The sequence below is a fragment of the Protopterus annectens genome, chromosome 13.part0 (assembly GCF_019279795.1).
Source record: "Protopterus annectens isolate FY-2018-M chromosome 13.part0, PAN1.0, whole genome shotgun sequence".
Taxonomy (NCBI): domain Eukaryota; kingdom Metazoa; phylum Chordata; order Ceratodontiformes; family Protopteridae; genus Protopterus; species Protopterus annectens.
Window position 1 is genome coordinate 464915237 of NC_056747.1, and position 25740 is coordinate 464940976.

General features: G+C 41.1%; 1 protein-coding gene across 1 annotated transcript in view; it reads left to right on the plus strand.

The window, feature by feature from the left end:
• UNC13A (unc-13 homolog A) overlaps positions 1–25740 on the plus strand; it is a 5702976-nt gene that overhangs the window by 4693555 nt on the left and 983681 nt on the right. The gene's annotated exons all lie outside the window — the stretch shown is intronic.

A 25740-nucleotide genomic window follows, 5' to 3' on the forward strand; every position in this document is an offset into this window, starting at 1 on the left:
CAGTCCATTTTCCATACCACAAAGTCTGAATCTCCATTTTTCTCTTGGGCAACAGTTAATTTCAGGCAAATGGGTTCTGAAGATCATTCATCACGGTTACAGATGGCAGTGGGAGGAAATCCCTCCTTTTCAGGGGGTAATTGCTCTTCCACTAGATGAGAATCTTTTATTTCCCCCATCCTTCAACACTTGCAGTTCTAGGGAGTACAAAAAACGATTCCTCCTTCCCAGGTTGGGAAAATGTTAATTCAAGGATATTTTTAGTGCCAAAGAAGGAAAATGTCTGGAGAGCAGATCTGGATCTTTTTTTTCCTAAACCTATTTGTGATAGTGTCAAAGTTCCTCATTCAAGTTTCCTGGTAACACTAGATTTAAAAGGTGCTTATCATGACATCCCTATTAATCCAGACTTCAGTTATTTCATAAGAGTTTGTGGCTGGATCCCATTATCAGTTGTCTGACTTACCCTATGGACAATCTCCCACACCAAGAGTGTTCACAAAGTGTCTAGCTACTGTTATAGTTTGTTGTAGGCTACAGGTTATCCACATTTTTTCATATTTAGATGACTTGTTTATCTTTGCTGAATCTTTTTTAAAGTGCCAGGAGCCTCTCACTTGAGTGAGACATCTCTTACAGAAGCTGGGATTCCAGGAGAACATCCTTCTCCTTTCGTCTGCTTCCATTAGGGGTCACCACAGTGGATCAGTGGTCTGCAAAACAAGTTGCAGTAGATGTTTAAGGTGTTGAGTTGCCAGTCTGGCACCCAGCCTTTCTCAGAAGGCACACACATGCACACACGCTCACACCTGGGGCCAATTTAAAGTGTCCAGTCCACCTGCAGCATGTCTTGGGAATGTGGGATGAAACTGGAGCACATGGAGGAAACCCACAAGAACACAGGGAGGACATGCAGACTCCATACAGAAGGCATCCCAGCCAAGAATCAAACCAGAGAACCTCTTGTTGTGAGGTGAAATTGCTAACTGCTGCACCACTGTGTCACCCATTCCAAGAGAACATCCAGAAAGCATTTTTGACTCCTTCACATAGGTTAGTGTTCCTGGGGTGTCAGCTAGACATCTCAGTTCAAAGAGCTTCCACAGAAAAACAGAGCTATATCTAGATCTATTGTCAAGGGTTTCCACTCAGACCTTGGTTACTGTGAGGGAATACCTCATAGGTTCATAGGTGTCCACAAGGGCCTTTTTAAGCCTAGCCATGCATCTCAAATCTCTGACAAGTTCTGATGACTTTGATAAGTGTAAGCATGGGCCTAGGAGATGAACCATTTACAGGTTACCTGTTTCAATTAGAGAAAAAGGTGCCAAACCAGGGATGAATTTCTGGTTTCCCATCCAATTGTCCAAGTTACACTTGAATTTGGTTAGGGAGGAACTCTGCTTCCTATGGATGGGACAGTCTCTGGGATACATAGGTATCTCTCCAGCAGGTCCTATTTAAATCACAGGCAAGGTTTAAGTCTTTAGAATGGGTAATTCTGGTGCTGTTTGTTTTGTGGATATGCAGCAGGTCCATCAGAGTGGGTCTAACAATGGCCTGTATGCCAGGTATAGATCTCCCCTCAAAAGCCTGTAGAATACAGAATACAGGGATAGGGCCTTGAGGCAGTCTGCATAGGACATTTTACTTATGCCATGTATTCTTTTAGTGAGGAACCTCTGTGGATATTCCAATTGTTTGATATGCCTGGTTAGGTATATACCAAAGGAGGCATTGTACTAGATGATAGGTCTGATGAATGCAGAATACAGTGGAACAATGACATCCTTGGATTTACATGCCATACCTTTGTTTATAAGTTGTGCAACATAAAATGATTTCCTCACAACTGTAGCGACCTGATGGTCAAAGGCTAGATATTACTATCTGTGTGTGTCCCTAAGTCCCTGACTACTGGGTCAACTCTAAGGGTGTGCTGTGAATATGATAGTTACCAGGGATGGATACTATTATACATTTCTTGGCATTTCGTTTTAGTCCGTGGCTCTGACAGCAGTTGTGTGTGTCAACCCCTACTGGAGAACTTTTGTGTCAGTGTGAAATTCAGTGACAGCTCCTAATTTGCAATCATCTGAAAATTTAGTCAGCCAGAGACCACAGACATTGGTCTTGACTTCTGAAAAATAAATACCAAAAAGGGGCGGTCGAAGTACTGATCCCTGAGAAACTCCACTTGTGACTGGCCTCTTTGTAGAGGTGGACCCCCCATTTCTAACTTCCTGGGTCTTGTCTGTGAGCCGGTTGGCTATCCACCGAGTGACATATGGGTTTGTACCAAACCTCTTGAGTTGGTCAACAATGCCCAAGTGGGAGTATTGTATCAAATGCCTTGGCCAGGTCAAGGCAGGCAGTGTGTACAATTTTGTCCTCATCCATTGCTTTAATGACCTCAGAACTTTAGGACTCATGGTGTCTTTGAGTCACATGATACCTTTGGCAAGACTTCACATGACAAAGATACAGTGGTATCTGAAGTCTCTTTGGTCCCAGCACCAACATCCTTTGTCTTTTCAAATCCCATTACTGTAGTTTATCAGAAAAGAAACCACTTGTTGGAGACACCAAATATCCCTAAATCCACATCTCATCTTTGCCCTCTGTGCTTCAAGGCAGTCATTCACCACAGAGAGCTTGGACTTTGCTTGGAGAGCAGTTTCAGAAGGAATGAAATGGCAAGGTGTGTGAAACAGATGCAAGCACATGTATATAAAAGAGATGCTTGCCCTGACCAAGATGTTTAACTCTCTGAATCATCTTTGGTCCCCAGGACCTCTTCAAGTATCACAGTCATTTGATACGTCAACAAGCAAAGGGGAATTGGGTCATACACCCTTTACAGATCAAGCATTTTAGCCTGGGATATAACTTCATAGTACAGTCTCACTCCAGAGGCATCATACATTCCATCAGAATAAAATTGTGTAGCAGACAAGCTAAGCAGGACAAGGGTAGACTATTATGAAAGGAAATTAGATCAGAAGTCTTCCAAGATTTGATCCATCTGTGGGGAGTTCCTCAAGTAGTCCTATTCGCCTCCTAACTGAACAATCACCTGGCAAGATTTTACTCTATGACTCCATGAAAGAAGGCCTGGAAGAAATATGCCTTTTTCTTTTCCTTTCCTTGGACATGAATGTTCCTGTATGCTGTTTTACCATTTCCACTGATATCCAAGGTACTTCTGAAGATTCAGAATGAATCCCCAAGATAATTATGGTGGCTTCTTATTGGCCAAAAACAGAAGCCAGCAACTGTGAGCTGTGTAAATAATTTATTGGAAAACAAGAAATAACAGACCGGTTTTGGCTATGGAATTAACCTAGCCTTCATCAGTGTTAGTTTGACAAAACATCTTGTAGTCCTTATATACAATTACAGATAATTAATCATAAGATTTCATTGATGAGCTCATAAATATTCAAAAATGTTCCTTATCAAAATATTCATTTGGAGCAGGCTGGAACAGTCCACCTAACTTTACAATCCATTTTTTTCTCTTTGGCATTCAATTTACTGTGCCATCCAGATTTATTAGTTCTGTCACCTACTATTTTATCAATGATAGTGAAATGAAATGTTGCTGTAGTGTGTTTTAAAGTGTGTTTATAAAGGGCATTGCTCAACCTTTCACATTTAACATCACTAAGGTGTTCAGAAATGCATAATCTGAGGGGTCTAGATGTCTGTCCTATATAAAATGCATGGCAGTTACAGGAAGCCAAATATATGATCCAATCTGTACTGCAATTTGCAAAAAACTTTATGTCAAATATGATCCCACAATTACTACTGGAAAATTGTTTAGTCTTCAACACGTTTGCAATGGCTGCAGTGGCCACATGGCATACAGCCAACTAACTTGTCTCCAGAAATGGAAGTTTGGATCATATTGTGATGTATTGATTCATGTTGATGTTTGTAATGGTTGAAGTAAGATCCAAGATTCTTCCCTTTTCTGAATGAGAACTTACAGGTGTCAGATAAATGTTGTGACAAAAAATTATCAGCTAAAAGAATGTTCCAATGTCATCTGATGGCATGAATTACTCTGTTGGTGTTCCTACCATATGTGGTGATAAACCGTAAGGTGTTATTTTTGTGTTGCGATTTCTGTCTGTATTTAAGAAGGTCCTCTCTGTCTAGATTGGCAGATTGATTGCTTGCCGTGTGTACATAGCCCATGCTGTAACCTGTTTCCTGAAACCTATGAGCCAAATCTTTATGAAAAAATTCAAAGGTATGAAAAGATACGTCTTATCCTGGTGAAATGAGACTTGGGAATATTTTTGGTAATATGGGCTGGATTAGGTTCATAGGTTGAAAGCTGGATGCATGGAGTAAGGTGTTATATTCTGGGTATTTTCGAAATACTTTGGTACGAAGATTGTTGTCATCATTCATCAATGCATCCAAATATGTGATTTTGCATGAATGATAGTTGATGGTAAATTGTAAATCCCACTTATTATCATTGAGATACTCCACAAATTCCATCAAGTATTCAACATCAGACCTCCACACCATCCAGCAATCATCCAGGTATCTACGCCATATATCAATTTCCCCCAGTAAATGTTGTGTGTAACATCATAGATAATTTGTTCTTTTATGTAGGCCATATATAGATCTGCATATATAGGAGCAAACGATGCACCCATTGCAGTGCCTCCTATTTGGAGATAATATTGTTGACCATAGAGGAAAACATTCTTGGTGAGAACGTGTTCAGTCAAACAAATGAGGAAAATGTTAAAGCTGGGTTTGTATAACTCAGATATTTGTAGCCAGCATTCAACGACATCAAGCCCAGCCCAGTGTGGTATATTTGTATATAATGCACAGACATCTAATGTACATAGCAACCAATGATCCTCAATTTGCATTTCATTTATTATCCCTAAGAATTCTGTAGTGTCCTGAATTCTGGATTTTACCCATCTCAATAGTGGTTTTAGATGTTGGGTTAAAAATTCTGACAATGGTTCAGTCAAAGAACCATTACCTGCCACAATTGGTCGACCAGGGGGATTCTGAGGGTCTTTATGAATCTTTGGTAAGAAATAAATGTATTGACTATTCGGATCTGACAGTGTGAGATGATTTTTAGTGTTTGATGTAATGATGCCATTTTCTACTGCTGAATCCAAAAATTCTTCAATTTGATGTTTAAACATAGGTGATGGATCAAGAGGCATTTTGGTGTAGTATCTGGCATCATCCAATTGTCTCAGAGCCTCAGCATCATATTGTGCCCAGTTCATATCAACCACAGCACCACCTTTGTCCACAGAAATGATTACCAAATTCTTGTTGTTGGAAAGTTCCTATAAAGTTAACATATCAGACTTTGAGAGACCTGGGGTGAGTCATACTAGATGTAAAGTGTAACTCTTTGAGAACACACAAGGATGCATTGGTGGGACAAAGGTGGATTTGTGGTATTTAAATGTATCAACAGTTAAACCATCAGAGATATTATCATGGAAATACAATTTCAGATTGAGCAATCTACAAAATGCTATCACATCCTGTGCAAATGTATCTTCTGGAACAAAAAAAAATGGTATAAAAGAAAGACCTTTATTCAACAGAGTTGTTTGTGAGTCAGATAATGTTACATCAAAAATGTTTAATACGTTTGTACTATGACCAGTATTTATTTGTTCATCAAAAGTTCCATAAAACCCTCCAAACTTTTTATTTTTCCAATGTTTTTTGCCTCCCCTCTTGTAAGGCCTAAAGGGACCGTACTGTTGTTACGTTTGGGGGTGGGAAAGTCTGGGGTCTGCTGTGTGTCCAAATCTGTACAAGAAGAAGAATCTCCCACAGATGAATCCATATATGTACTACATTTTCTAAGAATGGACTTGGGACGTTTGCGTTTGGGGTTGGTATTGATTTTGTTATAGCCTTCTTCAAACCTGACATGTCTGGTGTGTTGAAAAGGATGACCTTTTGTCATAATCAGTTTGATCTCTTGGAAATGTTTTGAGTTTCCTATCTTTAAGCGGTTGCTCAAAGGTTAATAAATCTGAACTAAGTTTGGTGAATTGGGTAGAATAAAAAGGTTGATCCATGTACTGATTGCTTTCATCACATAATTTACTGACATTAGTAATTTCCCTATCAGTAATTCGCTGATAGTATTTAAATAATGTTTTCACAAATCTCATAGAACAATTTTGTTGTATTGTCAACCATTCATTGGTTAGTTGCTCATCCAATTTAGTGACTAATGGCTGAATTTTGACACTGAGCCCTCTAGGGGTTATCCCTTTGGCCATGTATGCTTTGAATAATTTGAGGTGCCATACATTAGATCTTAGCGTTTTCATGTTTCTATTCGGTTGTTGAAATAGCCTGTCACAATGGGTTTGTGGGTTTTCAATAGTATTTGTACTATTGTCATTATGCCATTCTCCTATCCCAAAACACCTAAATCTTCTTTATTAGAAGAAAGCTCGGCCCAACCCCAATCAAATTCAACTGACTGCCTTGATGATAGAGTCTTAATTCCTTTAATGCACCTGTTTACTGAAGATTTGCAGCAGATATTAATGGAGACTAGAAAGCCTGATACTAGAAAATCATATATTAGCAAATGGAAAAGGTTTCCTAGTTGTTGCCAGCAACATAATCAGCACCTATTCATGACTAGTTCATCTCTGGATCTGATGTCCTTTTCATTCTTCCTCAATCCATGGGTTTGGATTTGATCCTTGGATTCATCTGGGCCACATACTGCAGACTTCGGCTCCAACTCTTGACTTCCTCCCTCTACCCATAATGCATTAGACCATTCCAATTACCCCCAGATTTTGTTTGCCACTGTTGTGAAAAGATGAAGGTTCCTCTCTTGAGCATTATTAAGATTTATTTTGTTAATTCAACTATTTTTTCTCCTTAAAAGTTTATCTTAGATAAATTTTTCTATTTAACTCTATCCTTCCTCTTAGTCTATCACAGACATTAGGACTTTTTACTATTTTCCTTACTGTTTTTCTAGATAGTACTCTATTATTACCATAAATGCTTACCCCTTTTTATAGGTATCTCTTTTAAATTACCATTGTTGATAATTAAACTCTTCTTTTCTTACATCTATCCAAAATAAAAAAAAAAAACTTCTTACTGCTTAATTTTTTACTTTTGTTCTGTTTTGCTGTTTGCTACCATGTCAAAACTGACAGGATTTAAGAAATGCACTTCTTGCAGGCATAAAATCCCCAATTTGGATGCCCACAAGGAGTGAGTATATTGCCTTGGAGCAAGCCACTTGAACACCAGTTGTACATTATGTTCACACTTCAATCCAAGGGCTTTGGCTGATCAGCTCAATAAGTTAATTTTGAAAAGCCTTCTTCCTACTACATCCACTTCTGGGATCAACCACCCTCCACAGCCAGCAAATCTGCTCCACTGGAGAACAGCAAATGCTCCCGGCCGAAGTCACCTAGGTCTTCATTGGAGCCTCCTTCCCAGAGCTGAAAAAATTTGGATCCGAGATTGTCAGATCCAAAGGACTGATCCCCAGATCCAAAACCCTTTGATACAAAGGTTTTATAGGTTCATAGGTAGGTACTTATTTCCCTGTGCCCCTGTCGACAAGAGCCACAGAGGTGATCCCCGGGGTGAATTTCCTATTTCCCATCCAATCATCAAGATTTTTCTTGGAGAGTGCTAATGAGGAGCTTTGTTTGATATAGATAGATTGTTTGTTCCAGAGTATGGGAAGTCTCTGGGACAGGAATCTATCCCTCCAGCATGTTCTGTTTATTGTGGTGACAAGGTTTAGGTTCCTAGAACATGTAGCTCGGAGGGATTGGGATTTCTTTAAGTGGAGCATGTCCAACAGCTCTGGGTTTGACATAGCTTTGTATGTTAGGCAGAGATCACCTCTGAGTAGGTGATATGCGATGGAGTAAAGCTGGAGTGTTTTGAGATGGTCTGCGTAGGGCATCTATTTGAGGCCAGTAATCCTCTTTGTGAGGTATTTCTGCGGCCTTTCCAGTTGTTGTAGATGTCTTGTGAGGTACATACCAAAAGGGGTGTTGTACTCTATAATAGATCTAATGAGTAACAAGTAGAGGGGAACAATGACCTCTTTTTTCCTGGATGAGAAACCTTTTGTGATGAGGTATGCCACATAGAAGGATTTCCTGGCTACTGTGGTGATGTGATTATCAAAAGAGAGACTACTGTCCACCTATGTCCCAAGGTCTCTTATCACACTTTCAGTGTTAAGTAGACTGCCACCTATGTGGTAGCTCATGGATACAGAGTTTTTATGAAAGGGGATGACAATGTACTTTTTGGCATTGAGCTTGAGGCCATGGCTTTGACACCAGGCATCTGTCTCAGTGAGGCCCTTTTGTAGGATGTCCACATCATTAGGAGTTTCGATTATGGCTCCTAGTTTGCAGTCATCTGCGAACTTCATTAGCCAAAGACCTTCTGTGTTAGCCTGTACTTCAGAATAGTAGATACCAAACAGGAGAGGACCCAGGACTGAACCCTGTGGTACTCCACTTGTCACTGGTCTGAAATCTGATTTGGAGTCTGCTGCTTTCACAGTGTGGGTTCTATCAGTGAGCCAGTTGGCAACCCATCTTGTGACATAGGGATTTATACCTAGTTTAGTGAGTTTATCTATAATTCCAGAGTGGGGGATGGTGTCAAAAGCCTTGGCGAGATCTAGATAGGCAGTGTGAATACCCTCGTCTACGCTTTGGTGACTGCTTCAAAGAAGTCTATCAGGTTTAGGAGACATGATCTGCCTTTTACAAACATGAACTGGGTGGGATCCAGAGTTTGGAGATTACCAATGTCTTTGTTTATAAGTTCCATGATGATACGTTCCATGGCCTTATAGGCCAGGCTCATTAGGCTAATGGGGCAGTAGTTCCCAGGGTCTGTGGTGGCTCCCCCTTTGTGGAGTGAGATAACCGTCACTGTGCACCATTCAGTGGGCACAAAGCCTGAGGTGAGGCTCTGACAGAACATGGTGCTTAGGTGGGGTGCCAGTTCATTTTGTAGTTCATGTAGAATGCAGCCTGGAATGTTGTCAGGTCCCAGGGATTCTGTGTTATTGGCTTTGGAAAATGTGTTTTTTACCTGTGTAGCCATGATTACAGGAACTTTGCATTTTTCCGGTATAGAGATGGGCCCTTTAGGGGGTGAGAGGGGGGTAAAGTTAGCACTGAACCTATCTGCCAAGATGTTGGCAATATCATTTGGTTCTGCATATTTAGTGCCATTGTACTGTAATTTAGAGCAGATCTGAGTGTTGCCATTGAGATTCTTGACATAGCTATAGAATGCTTTGTGGTTGTCTTTAGAATCAGTGGCAATTTTGTTTTTGTAACTAGCTTTGGAGGATTTTATGAAGGATCTCAGCTTCTTACTGAGGCCGACCAGGGAGTTCCTCCAATCATGGGATTTTACTCTTTTTTGCAACAGTTTCTTTCTTCTGTTGTAGAGTTTGTTTATGGCAGGGGACCACCAGATTGGCTTCCTTTTTTTGGAGGATAGCATCTTGGTTCTGTTAGGGATAGCGCAATCCATGCATTCGTGTAAGTGCTTATAAAGTGCATTTGTGTAGGATTCAGCAGTCGTACCTCTATTGTCCGTTTGCATGGGTGTCGTGAAGTTTGCCACTTCTGTCTTAAGAAGCGTGAAGCTGGCTTTGGAGAAATTTTTTACGGTGGTTTCCCTAATAGGGGGTGGGGGCAGGATGTGAATGTCTAGGGTGATTAGCTTGTGGTCGGATATGACCATCAAGGAATTGACCAATTGTCATTTCAATCAGTCTTACAGTGTGGTCCTCAGATCTGAAGCCTGGTACCTCACACAGAAGTCTTACTCCAGAGTATGTAATCAAGCCCATATCACCTATTCTGTGTTTTCCATTGCTTCAGACACCTAAAACATTATATCCCACAATTCACTACCTCCTCCTGTTCCTCCAGACGCCTATTGGAAGTGGATGTGGATAGGATGATGCAAATATTTCTCAGAGCTCAGATTCAGATAGGGGTCTTACAAGCTCCATCCACTATCAGATCTGAGAGTCTTCCTATGACTTCCAAAACTATTCCATCTCCTTCTCTGATTCATCCAGTTGTTTTGGATCCCCAGAATCTGATATCTTTGTGAGGTCCAGAGTCGGATACAAGGAAGATGTCTTCTTTGACTCTGATGGTATCCCTGACTAGTTCTGGTCTGATACTCTTGGTTCAGAACAGGTCCCAGAGTCAAAGTGTTGGCATCAGGTCTGTGGGGCTGGGATCAACTTTGATGTTGTCAGATCCATCCGTGCTCCTTGGAGCCTCAGCCCTAGATTGTTTGCATCTGGTTCCACCCTTGAGGCATGGACCCAAGGGTGGTCGAGACCTACATTCACTGGAAGCTCTGGCTCAGCTGGTCAAGACTTCTCCAGGTCCATCTGTCTTTGAGATTGTGGAAAGGGTTTTTTCTCTCTCTAGAGAACCGCCTTCTCATTTTTCAGATCCAACCCCTTTTCCCCTCATTGGCTCTGATCTCTGAGTCAAACAAATACACTCCACAGAGACAGCCATTTCCAACAAGTGCCCAATTGGTTCCAGTAGAGCAACTTCTCCTTTATTCCTACACCTCCATAGAGGAGGTCCATTGGAAGAAAGAAGAGGCCCATTGACTCCCCAATGGAGTCTGTCACAGAGGATATCAATTTTGATGAAGGAAAAGGGACCATAAGATCACCACTGGACAATATCTCTTTTGAAGACATTTTAGAGATCTTCAGACAAAAAGGTGTCTGGTGTTCCAAATATCCCTCTCTGGAAAAGTTGGTATTTTGTCAGCTTTTGGTTCTGGCCCGTCTATGTCTTGGGTTACCCCCGGAAGATGAACTCATTGATTTAGTTTCCACCCCAGCTTTGGAGCCAGATACCATTGAATGTAGCCTGCCAAATTATTAGCCTCTCCAAAAGACAGACCCCACTTGAGCAAAGGAGCACCATTTGATGCTATTGTGGTGGCAGCAGTCAACAAAAAAATAGAGCTAGCAGAACAGAGCTCTTCTGTCCATCCACCAAACATGGAGTCTAGAGCACTGGACAGATTTGGAAAGAGAGTCTTTGCCTCAGCAATCTTTGCCCTGAGGTCTCTAAATTACCTGGCACACTTTACAAGACTTCAGAGAGATTTGATCAAAGACCTTTCAAGTACTCTGTCTGAGTCCATGACTGCAGAGTATTTCAAAAGAACAACCTCACAGCTGGCCACTCTTTTGTCTATCTGAAATGCTACAATGAGGTTGATTTCTCAAACAACTGAAGGCACTTCTTGAGCAGCTGGTTCAGGCTTCCCTAAGGAGACATGCCTGGATGTGGCTATGTAAATTTGCAGAGCGCTTTAAGACATCCTTCATCAATGCCCCATTCGATGGCATATCCTTATTTGGGCCATCAGTAAAAGAGACATTTACCCACAGCAAACAAGGCAGAATGCCTCTGTTTGCTGTGGGAATAAAGATTGCTACCTCTCAGTGGACCTTTTCCAGGAGTCAGAGAAGTGAAACAAAAAAATTGGTTCTGAAACTTTTGTAGACCTTTCCTAGATCCATGTGGGGACAGTTCATCCAGAGGCAGAGAAGGAAATTCTAATGGGAGTCATCACCCTAGAGGCAGAGGAGGCCAGCAGAACCAGGGTTTCTGGGAGTCCTTTCTTGACATACCCTACCAGCACTCCTGAAGCTCTGCCTGACTGTCCAACTCTGGAGGCAGTCAAGGGATGATTATCCCTGCACCTAGAAGCCTGGGCAAGCTTAACAAAAGATACTTGGATGCTAAAAATCATATTCAGAGGTTATGTCATTCCATTTTTCCGACTCCATTATCACAAAAGGAATGAACTTCCTGATGTTCCACCCAGTCAGAGGAAAGATGCAGCGCAAGAAATTTAAAAGCTGCTAGAAAAAAAGAGTTATCCAAGAAGTCCTACCAGACCAAATAGGCTTTGGAACTTACACTTCATTTTAGTGCCCAGGAAGACAAGGGACCTCAGACTAATTTTGGATCTAAGCAAACTGAATCAGTAAGTGAAGAAGTCAAAGTTCCAAATGGTCATGGCACAGTCCATACTGCCATTTCTTCACAAGGATGATTGAATGTGTTGATAGATCTTCAGGATGCATACTATCACATCAAAATAGATAGGCACTGCCAAAGACACTTACACTTTCATATGGGAGTCAGTCACTACCAATTCAGAGCCCTGCCTTTTGGATTCAGCACAGCCCCCAGGGTGTTTATCAAATGTATGGCATTGTTGGGTGCTCATCTGAAGCTCAAAGGATTCTGAGTATTTCCATATCTGGACAACTAGCTCCTCACCACCCCATCCAAGCATCTTCTTCTGCAGTCCAGGGACTATTTGCTCCAAATTTGTCAATCACTGGGGATATCAGTAAATTATGCCAAATCAAACCTTACACCAGTCCAGAGCCTGTAGTTCATTGGTACACTTTTGAATACAACAACACAGGTATCATCACAACCACCTCATCCCATATCCACAGTCAAAAATCAGGTTTATCTTATTCCGTCCCATCCATCTCCACCAGCAAGATCAGTCCTTCAGCCATTGTACTGCTTTGCTTGGTACATTTCTTTATGTGTGTCCTTTAAGGGACTCTAGCTGTTCAGTGATCCATTCTTTGTCAATCCCTATCCTTTCCAGTCAAACTTACTCCAATTTGCAAATGACACATTCACTGGTGGATTCAATCAGATGACATTCATCTAGGCTGACCCTTTGTTTTACCACCTCCAATGGCCACAGTGACAATGGATACTTCACAACTGGGGTGGAGGGACATTTACTAGGAAGAATGGTCCAAAGCATGTGGTCCCCCCAAGAGACTAATCTGCATATCCATGTACTGGAGAAGAGAGCAGTCCTTCTCATGTTGCAGGCATTTAAAGATGCTCATCCTTTAGGAATTATTGCAATTCAGACTGACATGTCTGTGGTCTGGTACATCAGCAAACAAGGAGGAACCCAATCGTATCCCCTATGCAGAAGCCATGAGAGTGTGGGAATGGGTGATCTCCTCAGACTACTTTCTAGTTGCAACATGCACATTCCAGGGAAAACCAACATGTCACCAGACAAATTAAACAGATGCATCCTGATGCCTCACAAGTGGTCTGTCAATCAGTCTGTGTCAGAAAGGATTTTCCATTGCTGGGGCCAACCTTGAGACCTGTTTGCATCTCTCCACAACAACAAGTGCAGTAGGTATTTTGCTCTTACCCCCTCAAGGGGATTCACCAAGAGATGCTCTGGTCCATGTCTGACCCCCCCAGTCTTATTTCTGCTTATCCCCCTCTTCTTTTGATTCCAATATTTCTGCAGAAGGCAAGTTGATTGAAGAGCTCAGTCATCCTCATGTCCCCCTTATGACCTTAACATGTATGGTTCCCCTTTCTGTGATCTCACCTGTGCTATCCCCTGTGGATACTGGAGCTGTCTATGGCTCTCCTCTCACACCTCTCAGGAATCCAACATCCCAATATCCAGGCTCTCAAACTAACCACATGGTTTCTACACTTCCAGTAATGGTTAGACAGCCAGGCTTTCTTCCCTTGTATGTACCCTTATTTTGGCTTCACAAAAGACTCTACTAAGAAAGTTTACAAAAGCAAGTGGAAAAGATTCTTCCTCTGGGCTTTGAATAATGAACCTGACCCTTCTTTGCTCCAGTTTCTACAATACTTGAATTTTTAGCAATCCTTTTTAAAGAAGGAGCTAGTTTATCTATGATTAAGCTCCAATTAGCAGCTACCTCTAATTTTCACACAGGACATAGACATTTTTCCTTGGCTTTATCCAAATTATACAAAGCATTTCTAATTGGCATTTTTCTCCTCAGACCACCAGTAAAGAATACTTCACCTCCCAGGGATCTCACAATTGTGTTACAAGGTCTAACTCCGAAACCTTTTGAACCTTCAGCTAAAACTGACTGAAAATTCCTTTTATGGAAAACAGTATTCTTAGTAGCCATTACTTCTGCAAAGAGGATATCTGAACTCCAGACTTTTTCATCATATACCCCTTTTATCATTTTCCATAAAGATAGTGTTACCTTATGGACAAACCCTTCTTTCTGCCTAAAGTAGCTTCTGAAAATAACATTAATCAATCTATTCATTTACTAGTCTTCCTCCCAATTTTTTCAAATAAAGGAGAGAACGTGCTTCATCTCCTTGATGTACACAGACAATTACACGTTTATCTTCACAGGACAAAACAAATCAGAAAATCAGATAAATTATTTGTCTCTTTTTCACCAAAAAGACTGGGATGCCCTGTTTCTAAAGTCACTTTAGAAAAATGGATTACAGACTGTATTTCTTGTATCTGTTCTCAACAAGGCATAACATTACCCAAACTACTCAAGGCTCATTCAACCAAATCCATGGCTGCTTCATCTGCTTTTTGGTCAAGAACATCTGTTGATGAAATTTGTACTGTAGCCACATGGTCCAGTGCTCATACCTTTGTTGCTCATTACAAATTGGATATTATTTCTAGAAACAGAGCCACCTTTGGTATGGCAATACTCTGGAATATCCTTCCATGATGGCCACCCAAGATCAGTGTAGCTGGGGACTCAGTCAGATGGGTTGAGGAAGAATGAAAAGGACAACAAGATATTTAAAAGTTATGAATCACCATAACTAGGCATTTGTGTTGCCCGTTTTCATTCTTCCCCAACTTCCCTCCCATCCATCCCCCATCCTTCAGTTCCTAGAGAGACCTCATGGAATATGTTTTGGAACTTACGGTTATGGGTTTGAGCCCTTTCTTTCTCTGTCAATCTCTCATGTTTCTGTGTAGCTATGTGAGACTAGTGGCAACAAACTCAGTCCGAGGTAATGGGAATGGACTAAGGCATTATTGGTAGAGTGAGGAGCAAGAGAGTTGTATCTGAAGTCTGGAGTATGTGGCTGAGTCAAATCTGAACTCATGGGTTGAGGAAGAATGAAAATTGATAACACAGATGCCTAGTTATGGTGACTACATAACTTTTAATTTTGCAATATTTGTGTGAGTTACTATCCTATGGCCTTTCTTACTCCTCCATCAAGGTTAATTTTTTGGCCATTTCAACATGTCTGCCCATGAATCCTCATCTTCCAATTAATTGTTATGTCAGAATGTTTTTGAAAGGGATTTTGCATAAGAGGCTTCAAGAAAACTGGTGGCTCCCCCCTTGGGATCTTAATTTTGTATTAGAGAAGCTAACACTTGCTGTATTTGAACCAGCTAAAGTGACTGATTTAGATTTTTTTTAACTTGTAAAACTGTTTTATTGATTGCTCTGACGTCTGCAAGAAGAGTATATGAGTCGCAAGCTGTTATGGTGGTCAACCCTATCACATTTTTCACAGAAAATGATTTATTTGAGAAGTAATACTTGTTTTATGCTTAAAATGGTATCTGAGTTTACTTTAAGCCAAACTATCTATCACCATGTTTTCTTTCCTGAACCTAAAAATGAGAGAGAAAGAATGCTCCATACCTTGGATATCCACAAACAACTCAGGTACTGTCTTGACAGAACTAAATTTTTCAGATCGTCGTATCAATTGTCCATCTGTTGTGAGGTAAGAAGAAGGAATACCTGTGTCAAGACAGACTATTTCCAAATTGTTGTCTAAGGCTGTTACCTATTGTTATACCCACCACAAGAAGATTTTTCCAGGCAGGGTCAAAGTCCACACTACCTGGGCCTTGGCTTTTTCTATGGCTTTTTGGAATGGGTTGTGTTCTAGAGGTATTCTAGGAGCAGCAGCTTGGTCCTGTATACATACACTTACAAGCTTGATTCCTTCTCTACGTCTAGATCAGGCTTTGCTGGGACCATTATCCAGAGGCTCCTGAACCCTTCTCTTTCCACTTCTCACGTGTAGTAAGCTAGCATAATCTACCTGTATAGCTAAGGCCACTGCAGTAATGGTCATTATAATGAACATAGTGCAGTCCATTCCAAGTGACTACTTCAGTAGTTACATTCACCGACTCCTCTGCCCTGGTTTGGCATTCACAATGACATTCTGTTAAAGGTGCGTGATCAGATTCAGAGACCAGTTTCCACATCAGTGTCATGTTTATGAGGACAGTCTTCTTACTCTTCAAGTCATTCAGGATTCTGTACTCCAGGGTCCAGTAGCCATCCATGCTGAAAATATGGCGGTGGCTTGTTATGCAATCAAAAAGAGAAGAACTCATTCCTGTCCACATCTAAGATGCAGTGAGAGTAAAAGAATGGATTATAGCAACAAATCACTTTCTGACTGTCAACCATATTCCCGAGGAAGCAAATTCTTTAGCAGACATCCTCATTTGCTGCCTACTCATGCTTTGAAATGGCCTGCCATCCAGTTAGGAGTACAGAATCTTTTCCACACTGTAACAAACCTGACTGTGATCTCTTTGTATCCTTGCCAAACATCAAGTGCAGCAACTTTTTTTTCCTGATCCCTGTTCTATGGGAATGTACCAGAGATGTCCACTGGCTCCTTTGCACCATTCCTCCATTTCCCCTTATCCCAAAATTCTTTCAGAAAGCCAGGAAGAACAAGTCTATAGCTATTCTCTTAGCATCATTTCAGTCTCATTAAATTTGATTTCCTCTGCTTAGGTCTTGTCTTCTAGAGAATCCTTCACATCTGCTCTCTGTCAGATACTTGCTTACACATCCATCTGACAGGCTTCATTCAGATGTTGACTCCTTTCAACTAACTACTTGGTTTCTCAATTATCACTAATGGCCAGGTTCTTTTCATATCCTATCAAGTAGTCCAGATAGTTAATTCTGCCAGAAGGCTAATACTGCAAAATAATAAAAGGCAAAATAAAGACATTTTTCTGTATGAGCTATTTCCTAGAATTTGGCTACCTACATGTCTCTAGATTCTTAAGTGCTAGATGTATACAGATCTCAAGTATTCCTCCAAAAAGCTGCTCTTTAATGCTATTTCTAATTGTCATCAAGATTCTAACTCCTTGCAGTCAGCTTCTTTAAAATGTGTAAGGCCTTTCCTCTATGTCCAGTTCTACTTAGATATTCTTTTGAGGATGCTGTCACTTTGTGTGGTTTCTGCTTTGTGCAGGAGAAACTTACTGTTCCTCTATTTATCAAGCCTCAACATCAGACCTGAACTTTCTTTAATGGAAAACTGTTTCTAGTGGTTACGGTTTCACCCAGAAGAGTTTCAGAAATGCAAGCCTTATGTATTAGGCTTCCATATTTAGTTTTCATGATTATATAGTTTCCTTAAGAATAAATTGATCCCTTGCACATAAATAAACCACAAAGACAAACTTAGGTCAGTCTGTTAACCTTCCTAGATTGTTTTCTATCTGTTGTGGTAGACGTGGATATTTATTGCATTGTAGGAATGTCCACAGGCAACTGAGACTTTATGTGGACAGAACTAAATTGTTAAGGAAGGACTCAAATTTGTTTGTATGCTCCTCTAAAATTTGAGTTTAAATGTTTCTGAAGTCAGATTATCCAGATGTTTGAAAATATAATAAATCTTTACATTAACAGCCTAAAACACACTCAGTCAGAGCAGTGGCTACTTCACAGGCTTGCTTCAAAAATGCATCCTTAGATGATTTTTGTACTACAGCTGTGTTGAATTCACCGAATACTTCCACAAGATATGATAAGTTGGGTGCAATCTCCAGCTCTAGGTCTTCCTTTGGGGTCACAGGGATGTAGACATGAAGACAGTCACCCAGGAGGACATGTTTGGGAGGTTGTCCTGCTAGTGATGAGGATGGATCTTCTAATGCAATGGTGCAGTGGTTGCATTGTCACCTCACAGCAAGAGGTTCTCCATTTTGATTCTAGGCTGGGGTGCCTTCTGTGCGGAGTCTGCATGTCCTCTCTGCATTCATGTGGGTTTCCTCCCTCATTATTAAGACATGCATCTGGAGCATTTCTCCCCAGGCCGCCGCTGAAAATTGGCTTCGTTCCAAGTTGGACTTTCCCAGTAAACAAATGTTAAATAAATAAATAATGAAAGTTACAAAAGTTGTGTACTTACTATAATGTCAGATCTGAATGAACAAGTCGATCCTCATCAGCATACCCTTCCTTCATTCTTACTGACATGGTCAGGAAATCATTATTGTTAGTAGTAGTTTGTGCTTTTCCAATAGATGTCATGACTGAGATCTGGTGAAGAAAGTCGATTTTATAGAGCATTATGGTAAAGGGGGAGGGGCTAATAATCTGGTAAAGTTTCAGATGCTGATCTGCCTAATCCTTAACATTCTTACTCCTGCTGTTAACAAGGATGGACCTGCTTATCCAAATTGGTTGTTATGGTGTGTATACTGTGCTTAAATGAAGTGCCTCTAATAGTGAATTTAATGAATCTTCTGAGTGATTGATCAATATGATCAGAAGATAGACAGCTAGTTGGTTACACCGCATACCAAATCCTAATATTTTTAGTTTTATCTCTAATTGTATGAGAAAATGGATCAATTACCATGGCAAATAAAAGGGGAGATAGTAGAAATACCTGTTCAGTGTCTGTATTTATCATGAACAAAGATGATGATGATAATTTAATAGATAATCCACTTAATAGATAATCTATTAAACATTGGTTTTGAGTCTCGGTCTGGACCCTTATTTGGATCTCCACTGCGAACTTGGTCTTTGGTGTTGGTACTATATTGTTCGCATCCATCTCTTTGTTTTTGATGATGATGATAATTCATTACTGATGGATTTACTACACATCAGCAAGTTAAATTGCATAGAGATCTAACCCTCTGTTGCAACATCAACAGATTGGATTGTAGGGACAGGTATAATTCAAAGAGATCCACATAAAACAAAGTTCATCCCTGTCCATATTCAAGTGCAACTTGTATCTATGGATGAGAAACAGAAAATTTACTACAGAATTGACCCTGTGCTACTTATGAGCAACAGCAGTCCCTAAATGCTTTAGCCCATCCATGGGTCACCTCAAATTATATGTTATATGATTTGAGTTATTCTCTTTAGGGGTAATATATAAATGCTATGTTGTCCCATCTCACCTTCATTCTTGCTGGTTGGGTTCGGAACTGAGCATCAGTTCCAACTCGGCCTTTTACTAAAGCTCGAGAGCTTCCAGTGGCTTAAGGTTATACCCTATCCCATGATGCCTAGAGAAGTTTACCCAGATCTCGTTTGCTGCTGAACTAGATAGGGTGCTTCTCACTGAGCTCAGGCTAAATGGAATTCTTTTTTGGCTATATGATACTCTTGTTTAGTGTTTTTGATATAATTATTGTTGTAGAGTAGTTCTAGAGAATTTAGGATTAGTTTGTGTGACCTTTTAGTTAGTGCTTGTTGTTTATTAGGCCTGCAAACCCTTTCCCATATTAAAGTCTTAGTTTCTCTGTATGAACCTGATTTTAGTTAGAGTGTTCATCCTTTCTCTTTGTTTTCAGCCCATTTAAGTTAGAGGGCTTTCCCCCGTGTTTTTCTACTGCCTTCCCTTATAGAGGTTTTGTTGTTTTGGTTAGAGATATCTCCTCTGGCTAGAGGGGATCTTCACTTAATTTAGAGACCCCTCCTCTAGTCTCTTCTCCCCCCCAGTGTCTTTAAAAAAAAAGTTTAACTTTTGACTAGTTACTGTTTTTTTTTTCTGACTTGTGTGTTGTTCTTAAAACTGAGAAAAGTTAGGTAGTCTTTGTTTTGTTTTTGCCTGTCAGATAGCTTTTCCTGGACTGTGTGGCTGTTGTTGTAGTGGATTGTTTGCTAATATGTCCAAGGAAGGGAAAGAAGTGAAGCAGTCAGGCTTCAAGAAATTTGACTCCTGCACATAAAAGATGTCGATAACTGACAGACACACCAATTGTGTCTATTGCTTAGGTGTGATACACCTTCAGGACTCCTGCTCTATTTGTCATGGTTTTAGCTCCAGGGTCCTGTAGGAATGCAAGAACAAATTCATTGTTAGGGGACTGATTAAGGGTCCTTTTACTGAGGCATTAGAGGGAAGTCAAACCTCTATATCTTCCCATTCCCCAAGATCTGACAAATCCACAAAGAGAGCTGCTTCTTTGGCTCCTGCATCTGAGCCGGCAAAAAAGCCATCTAAGGACACGACTTTGAACCCAAAGGTTTTCGGGCCTGATGAGACTACTCCCATAGTTCCATCAGCTTTATCGGAACCTGTTAGGAGCCATACATGGAGCCAATCTCCAACCTTGGAGCTGGTCTCCTCTGTACCGCAGTCACCTCTCTTACAGTCAGTGGCTGGTAGCCTAAGATCCTCTACCCACTCCTCTCATTCCTCCAGGAGCCTGTCAGATGATGAATTGGAGCAGGTGGTCAGGAGGTTGCTTCGGACTCCGGCGGTGGCCAAGATCCTTTCGAGTCCAGCCCAGAAGGAATTGGAATCGGTGACTGTCACGACCCCTTCTTCTGTTCCTCCTCCAACCGAGTGGTTTTGGAGCTGAAGAGCTTGTTTGTGCTTGTGGTGGAACCATCGGGCCCTAGATCCCCCCAAGGTTCTCAGTTTCGACTTCTGTTCTGACCTCTTTGGTGCCATCTTCTGTCGAAGAGTCTGGGAGCCGACGATCCCCTGTCAGGTCCAGAGAGCAGAGTCAGATCGGACCCTTGTCGGATCTGAATCTACCTCTTGGGGCTTCGGCACAGGTGAGCTCACCACCCACATCGGCCACAGAGCCCACCTCCTTGGCTCGTGGAACATCTCATGTTTCCTTGGAACTGGAGGCTTTTTTGGGTCTGGATCATGGTGCTTTCAAGGTCATGAGGAGTGTGCTGTCCCCTCTGATAGCTCCACCCTTGGAAGCAGGCATTCTTCCCCAAAAGTGATGGCATCTGCCTCTGTACCATTCCCCCCCCCAGGTGTAGAGAACTGATGCCGCAGGATGCCCCATTGGATGAGTCACTCTCTTCTGAGACTTCCCCAGAGGACCCTTCTGGGGAGATCCCTCAGACGAGAACCTGTAAGAGGAAACATCTAGACTCCCCTGAGGAGTCTGTCATGTCGGATACAGATTTAGGGGACTCAGAAGTGTCCCCACAGTCACCCTCTGAGGATGTCTCCTTTTCAGACACCCTAGAAATCCTGAGGCAGAGAGGCAACTGGAAGTCCCTTTCTCCTTCTGAAGATGAATCTGTATACCTGGAGGCATTTGGATCTCAACCCTGTACCTCTTGGGTGTCTCTGCCTGTCGATCAGCTCCTTGGTGTAGTCAGTCGAAAGGCGTGCGCCTCTCCGGAATCAGAGGAACCTGTTCAGAGGAGGCCCAACAAATTTATAACAGCCCTATCTGATAGGGAATTCTTGTCCAAGGGTGTCCCAGTAGATGCTGTGGTGGTGTTGGTGGCCACCAAAAAGGAGTAAGTGGAAACTTCTTCATCTGTCCATCTGCTGAAAAAGGAATCTCGAATGGTGGATAGATATGGGAAGCATATGTTCTCGTTAGCCACTTCTGGAGGCAGTCAGGGGAAGACTATCACTGTACCCTAAAGCCTGGCTAAACATCATTCAAGACCAATGGGTACAGTTGATAATATCCAGGAGATACAGTATACCCTTCTCCAACCCACCCCTGCAATCAAGATCAGTCCCAGACATTCCACCCTGTCAGAGGGATCAGGAAACCCTAGAAATACAAAGGTTGCTAAGAAAAAGAGTCATCCAAGTAGTCCCCGCAGACCAAATTGGATCCGGAACTTACTCAAAGTTCTTTTTAGTTCCAAAGAAAACAGGGGACTAGAGACCCACCTTGGATCTCAGCAGACTGAACAAGTCAGTGAAGAAAGCAAAATTCTGGATGGTGACACTGCAGTCTAAACTCCCTTTTCTGGGACAAGACAATTGGATGTGCTCAGTCGATCTTCAGGATGTGTACTATCATATAAAAATGGACAGGTGATCCAGGAGATACCTACGCTTCCAGCTGAGAGCCAGTCATTACAAGTTCAGAGCTCTGCCCGTTGGTCTCACTACAGCCCCCAGAGTGTTTACCAAATGCATGGCAGTAGCCACGGCTCACCTGAGGTGGCTAGGATTCCAGGTGTTTCTGTACTTAGATGACTGGCTCCTGACCGCCACCACTGAGCATCCACTAATCAAGGCAAGAGACACCACCATTCATCTATGCTTGGAACTGGACATGACCATAAATTTTGAAAAATCTGCCTTGTTGCCATCATAGCATATTACATTCATAGGAGCAGATTTAAACACAGTAGACATGGTAGCAAAGTTGCCTCATGACAGAATACAGACACTGCATCATCAAATGTCCATCTTGCTCTCAAAAAGGAAGGTACAGGCAAAATTTGTCCAGAAGTCCTAGGCTCTATGGCAGCTGCAATCACATTAGTAACTTTAGCATGGCTACACATGAGAGTCCTGCATTGGCTACTCTTTGCTCAATGGTCCATGCAGGAGTTACCCATGTCGCACAAGAATTTCATCATAGACTCCTGCAAGAAGGACCTATGCTTGTAGCTTCTATCCATGCAGGTAACCCTAGGCAGACCATTCACCCTCCCTCAACATGTAGCTACAGTGACCATGGATGTACTTCTTTATGCCTTTCGTCCATGTCCACTAATCCCCCAGGTTCTACAGAAAGCCAAACCAATGAGTTGCAGGTTAATTCTCATTGCTCCATACTGGCCTCATCAAATCTGGTTTCCTTTCCTATGGCCCCATCTCTAAGAAGAGCCATGGATTCTGTACCCAGTACCAGATCTTCTGACTCATTAGTCAGGAATACTCCATCCCTCTATTCAAACCCTCAAACTGACAGCTTGGCTGCTCCACATCCAGTCTTAGCCAGGTTTCCAAACATTTCCCCGGCCATGAGACACATTCTAATTTCATCTCATAAGACAACGACTAGAAAGCTTTATGCTAGTAAATGGAAAAGGTTTTCTTGTTGGGCTTCCAAGAATCGAATTGACCCCTTCACAAGCCCCTGTAAGTACAATCTTAGACTTCTTAGCAGAAATCTTTAATCAAGACGCAGCAGCAGCTACCATACGAGTACAATTAGCTGCCATTTCTAACTGCCACATAAGAGACATGGGATCAAAAATAATGTCTCACAGGTTGTGCAAAGCTTTCATGAGAGGTACTTTTTTATTAAGACCACCAGTAAGGGAACCACCACCACCTCGCTGTGATCTCAATTTGGTGCTGACTATTCTGATTATCCCACCATACGAACCAGCTTTCTCTTGCCAAATGAAATTTATAACCTGGAAAACAGCCTATGTGATAGCCATTATGTCAGCTAGGAGGGGTTCAGAACTTCAAGCTCTGTCCATTCGCCCTCCATACTTGGTTTTTCACAAAGATAGAGTCTCTCTTAGAACAAATCCTTCATTCCTTCCTAAGGTATGTTCTGAGACCAATTTCAACCAGTCCATTGACCTGCCCATTTTCTTTCCGAATTATGACAACAAGGCAGAATATAAGCTACACCAAATGGACGACCACAGGCAGTTACATTTTGACTTGCAACGAATGAAAGAATCTGACTAGTTATTCATCTCTTTCTCAGATAACAAGAAACGTGCACCAATATCAAAAGTTATTTTATCAAAATGGCTTACTGACACAATAACCTACCCATGTAATTCTCAACATAAACAATTGCCAGGAAGGATTAGGGCTCACTCAATAAGAGCTATGTTGATTTCAGACGCTTTTCAGGCCAGATTGCCTTTGGACTCAATCTGTGCTGCAGCCACATGGGTCAATCCTCATACCTTCATCTCTCATTACAAAGTAGATGTGGCTGCCCTGAACAGGGTCTCTTTTAGTTCCACTGTTCTGAATTGCTTATTCCCTTGAGCCACCCAAGAAAGAAGGTGCTGGGGACGCAGTTCCAACCAGCAAGAATGAAGGCAAGATGGGACAACATAACATTAAGAAGTTATGTATTCACCATAATGTTCCATGTTTGTTGTCCATAATCTCACCTTCATTCTTGCTTCCCATCCTCCTTCCCCCTACCTTTGCTCCTGGAGGATCAATAGGAATTTTTGGATTAGTTACAAATGTGCTCTGGTTCCCTTCTTGTCTCATAATACCTAGGCTAAGGATGATTAACACTATTTTTGGAATATGAGCTCTAATTTTTTAGTGTTTTGCAAACAAGATCTGGGTAACCTTCTCTAGGCATCATGGGATAGGGTATAGCCTCGAGCCAGTGGAAGCTCTCTAGCTTTAGTATAAGGCTGAGTTGGAACCAATGCTCGCTTCTGAACCCAACCAGCAGGAATGAAGGTGAAATTATGGACAACAAACATGGAACATTATGGTGAGTACATAACCTTTTATTATTGACCATGGGATGGATAAGGTCAGTCTGTAACCAAATGGGATAGGTCATTCTGAGCACAAAAAGGCACATAGGCTAGGCGTAAATGGCCTGCAAGGGCAACTTGCTTGTTTTACCTTTGAACATATAAGTTTCATCAAGCCAATTAATTATTTTGTAAAATACACTTTCTTTAGTACCAGATGCAGATATGGCTATTTTTTGAGATTGTATACCTGTTAATATTACTGGTTGATAAATGGAATTAGCTTGATCATGCAGTGTTGATGTTAGATCCAGATCTTGAAAGAAGGAATGCATCCTGAGTTTTTTTATTTTACATATTTGTTGACTAAATCTATTGGATGAATTACCCCTTTTCAGGTTGATCAGACAGCACTGCCAGGTTATGTCACTTTTCGAGAAGATAACTGATATTTTGATAGTGTGAGTCCCAGAAAAGTGAGACTGAATGACTGAAAATGCGAACTTACATATACCAAGTCCTTGATTGCCATTTCACAAAATATTCTTTTTTCTCTGAGGTATGGTAAAGGAAAAGTTGGTATATATATATATATATATATATATATATATATATATATATATATATATATATATATATATATATGTCTGAGGGTGTTGCTTTCATATCATGGGTACAGGGGGGCTTGCTTGTCTGCAGAAGCAACTTAAAAGGAGAACAGCAGTGTTCAACATTTGCAGTTATGTATTTTTCAGACTTTTTTTCTAATTCTTGGGTTCACATTTACAAGTCTTGGAATTACAGTAGGCAGCCACTCAGAGCCACACAGTAAACAAAGTAAGATGGAAGGAATCAAATCATGGACCATGGGCATGTTTATTAACAGCTCAGAGCATTACTTTTCTGTACTAACTGCCAGACCCCTATTAAAGTTCAGACTACTGATAAAATAGATTTATGTGATATGTTTGTGTTTTCATATATCAACAATACAAATGCCTTTTATTTTAAGTGGAAGTATATTATTATAGTTTAGATTTGTTGTTGTTATCATTATCCTAGTCAGCTTATAATATGCATTTGGCATTGGTGAGTAATATTATTTGCAATTCTTTTTAGAGCATGGATAGTCTTTTAAACCAAATTATAATTATGCACATATCTGATATGTTTAAGGTAATCTCTTCAAACAGTAAACCACAGTGACATGTTCATTACACATTTTAAGGCCACCTTGTAGTTTATTTACCTCTTAACACCACTATCTTAGTTTACTATTAGCCCATAATTTGATTTTCACTAGTAGAAAAATATTGTATCATATCCTAGAAAAAAAGTGAATTAAT